Raw genomic sequence first — 8,673 nt, 5'->3', positions numbered from 1 at the left:
TACTTAAGTACGAAAGCTTAATTTACAGGACAATTCCCTTGCAAAAAGCTATATTAGTTTCAAGAAAAACTTTCACTGCAATAAGCACACCTGATTAAAGGTGTTGAATTTACAGAAAAATGGTACTCTATTACCGTGTATCAGCCGGCACGCCCAAAATAAGTGAGATGGGCAGATATGCTGGGAAATACGAATTTTCCGGCATGCTGGAAGTTTCAGGGTTCATTTTGCAACAAAAAAAGTGCTAATAAATATATTAGTTAATAAAACTTTTCTATCTTTCTTTTCCACATTAAGAGGGCCAAATTCAGCCCAGGTTTCCTTTTTTCTCAGCCGACCATCTCTTGTTTAGTGTAACCAAACAGATATTTACACTATTATTAATTAATAATATTTTATTATATTTAATTATGTATTATTATTATTTAATTACGTACTATAATTATTATTTAATTATACATTATTATTATTATAAATAATACATTATTTTATGTTTTCAGTATAAATTATTTTTTTTAAGTTTTTTTTAGAACGGTAAGATTGTTTATTGGAAAGCTATATCAAATTCTTTGTGTGATTGTAAAGTATTTTAATTTTACAACTACAAATGTTTTCTTTTTTTTAATTATTTTTAATAAAATTGTTTATTATTAATTAAATTTTTCCTATCAGAATAATTAAAAATAGTAACGTTAATTAATATTTTAATGAAATTAAACCGTTTATTAGAAATAAGATAATGTATAAAACTTTAATTACTTTTTGAGTCAAACATATATTTACTAGTATGATAAATTAATTATATTTTTCTAACCTTGTTTTTTTTTTTTCGTCCCACAAAGAACTAAGCAAGTGTTAGTGAAAACCTGGTGAACCCTAAGTTTTGCGTAATACCGGGCAATGCACAAAAATTTAAATCTAGCAATTTTTTTATTGCAAGATGAGTTTTGTATGAAAACTTCATTTATAGAAAAGACTGTTAAGGAAATACTGCATTAACCCCATTTCAATGCACTTGATTTCGTCATATCACTATATCACTCGATATGTATGTCATGATATGTATCGCGACACATACACGATATTTATTTTCAAAATATCATTTTAATTTCATAATTTCGATATTTGTGTTTTGAACTACGAGGCTTGCAATATAAAAATTATAAGTATTAATCACATTAATAATATTTATTTATTGTTAAAAATAACCAAAAAGTAATATACTCTATTTATTTAATGTATTAATATATCGTTATTATCATGTAATAATATAATATTTCTTTTTATTTTATATTCATAAAATTATTTAGTGATGTAACGGTTTGAATGTATATATACGTAGGTTAAAAATGCCCAGTTAAAAATTGGTAAGAAAAAAGGAAAATATTTTATGCCTGTGCATTGACTAATACGGATTTTTTATTTCTAAGTTATATAATTGTGTAAAAGCAATTAACAAAAGAAAATTGAGTAAAGCAGCCAATGCTTAAGTATCTCAATTAAAATTAGTAAATATTTTAAGAAAAATATTAATTCTAAAATCATATAAACATTACATTTACATATAATAATAATCAATAAATTATACTAACATAACATATGGTTTTATACACCTTTTTCATGTCTCTCACCTTTTTTACGTGATATTTTACATTAATGTACATGTGATAATGTGAATTTATAGGACCAATATATTTATATAATCGGTTTTACATAGCATATGAATGTAATAATCAATATCCAATGCAATAGCCAATAAGAATATTAGTTATTTATGTTACATTTCATTTTAAAACTAGCGGTACCCGCACGGCTTTGCCCGTAGAAAAAAATTAAAAGGTCGTGTGGTTCGCCTGTAAATTTACAAGGAATAGATGATGAATTTCTCGCCAATTTGCTATGTTAATCTGCTCGCCCATGGTATGGTTCTGTTCTACGTTATGATAATTTGGTAATTTACTCGTCTACTTTATGATAGTTTGCTCGGTAATTTTTTTTAAATTGGAATATAAAAAGAACAAGATCGAATTTTCAAAAAATCGCTTCGAGGTGCTCACCCCTATGCTAAGACCCAATTTTGTGCCAAATTTCATGAAAATCGGTCAAACGGTCTAGGCTCTATACGTGTAACAGACATACAGAGATCCAGATATTCAGAGATCCAGACATGCAGACTTTCAGCTGTATTATTAGTAAAGATTTTAAATGGTCCCTTTTTCAAAATGATTGTAAATATCATTCTTATAAAAATATACTATTTAAAGCATGAATTTTTACATCAAATGTATATTTATATATATTCTTATATATATATAACAGCCAATGATCGAGTAACGCTCCTGACGTCGCATAGTAATGACATTCTCGCCACGGCGTGATAATTTGATAATATGCTTTGGTAATATTTAAAATGCAGGGAAAGGCTTTATTGTGACAAGGCAGAACTGGATCCGGTAACTTTACAGTTTTGCTGGTAAGACTGTCGTTTCAGGGAAATGAAGAAACGAAAAATTTGTCAACAATGAGCGCTATCTACTGGAGTTTAGGGTTAATCCACTGGAGTTAGAGTTAAAGTTGTATCAAAATATCACCAAACTAGCAATTGCTTCGTTCAAATGTAGAAGCAATTTTCATCCGTCATATCTTGACGGGCGATTTTCTAGTAAATAATAAAAGAAACATTCATTTTAAATACATGTATTTTAATAATAATGTAAGAAAATAAAAAGCAATGATTTAAGGATGCAGTTACTGTTTAAATAGTTAATTTTCCGCCGATAGAAAATATCGGGAAAATATCACAATATCGTTTTTTTTTCGATATTTTCAAAAATATCATATGTTCGAACCCTGTCGAAAGTACAATGATCCTATGTTTAAATAGTTAATGCACCTTGAAGTCTTTGCCCTAACGAGTTTGGTTTAACAGGATTCGTCTCTACTCGTTTACAAAAATGAGATTATACTTTCACAGAAAAAAGTTTATTTGCGATGAAAAGCTCAATTTACAGGAAAATTTCTTCACAAAGTGTTAGGATAAATTATAACTAAACTTTTCACAGCAAATGTGTACCCGGGTAGGAAAGCTTAATTTACAGGGATTTTTGCTCCTGAAATTATAAACTACTTCGTATTCCTGCAAAAAGAGGGCTTTCGCATGATTTTTTTTTGTTTTTTTGCAAGAGTAGCTAAGAAATAAACAGCGATCAATTTTAATCGATGCTTTCTCTTTAAAAACCATCTCTGGGAAGAAAGTTTTATTTAGAGAAAAATGCCCTTGTTCAAATGTGTTGTAAATATAATGTTAATTTTACAGCCAGAAGTTATGTATATATAGTACTAGTGGCACCCGCACGGCTTTGCCCGTAGTAGAAAATTAAAAGGTGTTTTGGTTCGCCTGTATATTTACAAATAATATATGATGAATTTCTCGCCAAATGGCTTGCCCATGTTACGGTTCCACGTTATGATAACTTGGTAATTTACTCGTCCAGCTTATGATAATTTTGCTCGGGAAAATGTTCTTAAAATTGGAATAGAAAAAGAACAAAATCGAATTTTCGGAAAATCGTTTCGAGGTGCACACCTCCATGCTACAATCTAATTCTGTGCCAAATTTTATGAAAATCGGCCGAACGGTCTAGGCGCTATGCGCGTCACAGAGTTCCTGACAGACAGACAGAGATCCGGACCGAGAGAGATCCAGACAGATAAACTTTCAGCTTTATTATTAGTTAGGTCATCCTTTGTTAAGCGAAGTTATTGGTTGTTGTTTCATATATAAAACGCAGCATTTTTTTCTTTCTCAGTAATTATTTTATATCATCTTTGCACCTGTAAAGTTTTCTTCTTTTCTCACAAAAAACGTGGATTTCAGTAAAACAAATTTTTATTCCCGGTTCCAATTCTACAATTTGGATATTTCGAGCACTAAAAGTTAACAAACAAATACGTGAGCATTTACTAAAAATATTTATCAAATTCAACCTAACAATTCACGAAAATTCTGACAAGCGAAACAACAGTAAGCAGAATAAAAATGTTTTATTCATGATTTCTATCGAAGAGAATGCTCTAATTCAAGTAAAAGAAAAAACAAATACATATATTTTTCATCAGAAGCAAATTGCAAGAGCAAAAATGTAAAAAAAGTGACCAAGATTCTGCGCTTTGGCGCTAAAGCACTTTTTAATTCCGAAACGTACTGAATTTAAGCCGAACAACTCAACACAACTCACACCGAATGAAGAAAATTATACTATGCAGGAGGGAAGAGCAAGCAGTTGAAGATGCTTCCAGGATTTAGACAAATATCCAGTTCGCCCTCACGGGAAATAAACATTATTCTTAAACGAATTCCACTGGAACTTTTATGTTCGCTTGCTTTTAGCGAAATGGCTGTTTCTTACAAAAATCCCGCATTAGAACTAAATGATTGTTTTATACATTAGCCATGACTACTTAGTCCAAAATAGATTGCTTAAACGCAGGATGTTTTGTTTCCTTTCGAAGAAGTAAATTCGAAAAGGTACGTGGAATAAATTCTATTTAGGAAATGGGGCATTTGACTTGCCGCCCATTTAATCTAAAGAGAAAGACAGGAAGTTACGAAAATGCTCCCAAGCACACTAGTTAAAACAAAAGTAATTTTAGACATCATTTGTCTTTGTATTACATTTGCTGCAAAAAATTCTCTTCGGAATCTTGGGTCCAGTTTCTTCTTTCCTTCAATTTCTTTTTGACTATATTTGTTCATTAGCGTACTCATAATGTCTATGGATGTCATTAAGAAGTTAAAATTGCATCCTGTATTTGCAATGTTATGAAAATTTTAAAAGTTTAAGCGTATTAAAATCATTTTAAACAGAAAACGTATATTAAACGAAAGTTCCTTTTTTTTTTTTTTTGAAATTGCCAGTAATGTTTGTAGTGATTTGTGAAAATTAAAGCCCATATATGTCAGGTGATTTAAACGACATTAAATGTTTAGAACTTCAGAATAATGTTCGTAGGGAAATGAAAATCGACACGCACGCTCAGAAGAAGATGTGGATTTTTAAAAATACTTAAAAAAGTAAACCTTAAAAAATAATTTGTAAAAATGTCAACAGAAAGACACACTAAAAAACTACTCACGATTAATATTGATCTGTTGTGCCAAAGCTAAACTTAATCGTAACCATTACCGTGCAGTTAAGTTACTGGCTAAAAGTGTTGTTGCTGAAAATTTGCAAACATTTTGTAAGTTTGTTGGGCAGAACATCCAAAACTTTGTTAACAGATGCATTTTAAAACGGACTTGGATTTTTTGTTATTAAATAAATAGTAATTTGTATGTTATGTACTAGTTCTGTGAAGATATCTTTGCTTTCGCGTTTTACGAAATTTTTAGGGATAAGTTTTCAAACATTTGAATTGTTCGTTAGGAGTACTCATGGAAAATGAGACAAAATGTACTATGTATTAAAAAAGTCATAATTTTTTATGCAAGGCTCCTTTAGTCATTGTATATGCTTCTGTTATTTATTCTCAGATGGCCTGTAGGATTATATGGAATCCAACAAATCTCATATTCTCGCTAAAAAATCTTTAACGACAAAAGTTCACACAGACAAACAGAGATGCACATTTTAGTAGAAGAAACTTTCATCCACGGGGAAAAATAATAATTCGGCAATCAAGAATGGCAATCCGCAATGATATTAATTCGCTCTCTTTCTTCTATTTCTCGATGCCAGATGCATCATTCCTAAACTCGATACCCAATCTCAAGTTCTTCTGATGTACAAATGATTCAGTCAGCAAAATCTAATAAGCTTGTAAGTTTTTCCCCGCCCCCACCTCCCAGACGTGGTCTCTATTGCCCAGCGAATGATGTCGCTAATTTCAGATGTTGATTCGAGTCAAAGCTACAAGGCCTCTACACCCTCACTCCAAGGTAATCCAAAGGTTTCGTGATAATATGTATGCTGTGGGTGAGAAAATTTTGAAGTTACAAGCAGAAACACTAAAAGCAACAGTTGATACCATAATTTGTATCCGGATATTCATTTCCCAAAAATCTTCAGAAGTTCTCACTCGAAGAAAAACTCCAAAACAACAGCCATGCTACCGTTATTCAAGCCAAACCGCAAATGACCTTCAAACGTCCGTACCTATTTGAATAACCTCTATCTCTGAATAGGATGCATTAATAACAGAAAAAAAATGAAGGGCAAGGATGAGGACATGAAAAACAGCAAAAGTAAAAAAAATAGAAAAGAAACCATCATACGGAGGCCCAGAGAGCAAAATCATTGTTCTTTTTTGGCTTTCTCATAACAGCCATTCACAAACGGCACAAAAACGCGCGCGGTTATCAATTCTATTCAAAGTATCTTCGAGAACAAGAGAATTCCGAGGAAAGAAAAAAAGGTGAAAGTGGGGGTCTGCTATACGCCCCTCGTGCCAAATGGCAATTTTAATAGATGCGAAAACAGGTTTTTGAAAGAGTCATCAGAAACTTTCCAATGATCCTCATGCAAAACGGGTCCTCCCATGGCGCCAAGCGAGAGCGGGAATGCAGAGTGAAGATCTATTTAAATCTCTCCGAAATTGTTCTTTTTTCGGCCTTGGAAGGAACGTCTTCAACGGAATGGCATTTTCTGACCCGCCTTTAGCTCGTCAAATTACGCATGCAAAAACGGATCCGGGGATTAGAGGAGGGTGGAAGGGGGCTCATCAGGGGCAGTAAGTGAATATATAGTCTCAGAAAAATGATGCGTTCTTTATTATTAGTAACTGCATGCTGATGATGTTCTCACGATCGTGAGTCAAATCGGAGCTTTGTTTAGGTTAGTAGTTCTCAAAGTGTTCTCAAGATGTAGCCCGACTTTACAATTGGAAAATCGCGAAGGAGTGGAGAGTACTTATTGTCGCGATACAAAGATTAAACATAATGTAATTATTTGCAACTATAAGTACAATTCTTGCTTATTTCTCGATTTGAAAAAAAAAAAACAGCAAAAAAAAAAAAGATTATTTATCTGCCCTGGATGAAATGAATTGTATCTTTTTTATTTGTTGTCTTGTCCCACAGCAATGAGAGAGGAATGCCATTACCTCACAAAGAGGGTGAAACACTAATAAAACAGTACACATTGCATTTTTTGTTTCAAACAGGACACCACAACAAAGATTTATATCACAAGAGGTAGGAAAGAAAACCCAGGGCACTGGTGGATATAGAACCCACAACCTCTGGCATACACAACAAGTGTTTTCACCGTTCGACCACAAAGGGCCTACGAAATGCATTATTAAGTAAAACTCAATACTTTCGACTACAAAACTGCTACTAAACTACTACTAGTTAACTGCTACTACTAAACTACTACTAGTACTACTACTTAACTACTACAGTCGAACTCGCTTATAACGAACGCAAAGGGACCTCGATTTTTGCTCGTTATAAGCGAGTAATCGTAAAAAACGGGTTCGTGAAAAAAAGTTATTTTTTTCATTTCTGTTCAGTACCAAAGAAGTTGGTTATTTACTTTGAACTGTCTTGTTGTCTCTTTTTTGTTTTTTTTCGAGGAACTTGTGGCCCGAAAAACATCTTCATTTGCGTCCGTGGTTTAGTTCGAAGTTTTTCTGCACCTTAGATGCCATTGAGTATGTCAAGGGCTGTTGGATTATTCACGGGATTTATGTCTTATTTATAACTTTCAACTGAATTCGAAATGTCTATGAAGTTTTCCCAAAAATAGGATAATCTTTTCTGAAGTGGAAATCAGCAGAAATTTTACGAAATGCAAAAATTTTGCTCGCTTTAAGCGGGCTTTGCTCATTAAAAGCGAGTAATGTTTCCATAGACTTAACATTGTACCAACCAAATCTGTTTGATTTTCTCGCTAAGTCCAAGTTCTCGTTAAATCAGAGCTCGTTATGAACGAGTTCGACTGTACTACTGAACTACTATTACTAAACTACAGTTTGACCGTGGATTGCGCGGAAGAGGCAAACGTCCAGTTAAGACGAGTCTATCTGAATGAGGGGGAAAAGTAAAAATTTGAAGCGCGTGTTTCGCTCGTTTGAATGTGACTCTGCTTAATTTAGAGGCTAACATACATCTGCAAAAGCGGACATCCCTGAAAACTAATAGATGCATCCATCATCGAAAATATATTCAAATTAATATTTGGAAAAAAAAAGAAGCAGAAGAAATAGAAATACAATAGAAAAGATAAAAGGACTCAAAAATGAGTTCGTAACACTATATAACGGAGGGGTTGTGAAAAGCCAAACACACGAATGGAAAAAAAAAAAAAACACGAACGTCATAAGTGGTCTTTCAGCGGCAAAGTGAATAGTGGTATAAAAACCAAAACGGAGAAAAAATAACAATCATACATTTTCAAAAAGTGAAATCAGGGGTTTGCGACAAACTCTTTTTCCCTGCAAAACTCATTTTAAAGCAGCGCGGCACTAAAAAGGGTGAGCTGAAACGAAACGGTTTTGCAGATAGACCCCAAACAACTTTTATTTCCTTTCCAAAATAGAGTTTTCGCAAAATGGTGAGAGGACATCTGGTAATCGACGGCAGCATTTCCATCACTGCTTCAGAGGAAAAAATAAACATAAACAAATGCACATCCCCTTCATACTTTTCCCTTGAAAGTCAGTTTCCTCTAT

The sequence above is a fragment of the Uloborus diversus genome, chromosome 1, assembly GCF_026930045.1.
Source record: "Uloborus diversus isolate 005 chromosome 1, Udiv.v.3.1, whole genome shotgun sequence".
NCBI lineage: Eukaryota > Metazoa > Arthropoda > Arachnida > Araneae > Uloboridae > Uloborus > Uloborus diversus.
This window is presented reverse-complemented; position numbering follows the sequence as displayed.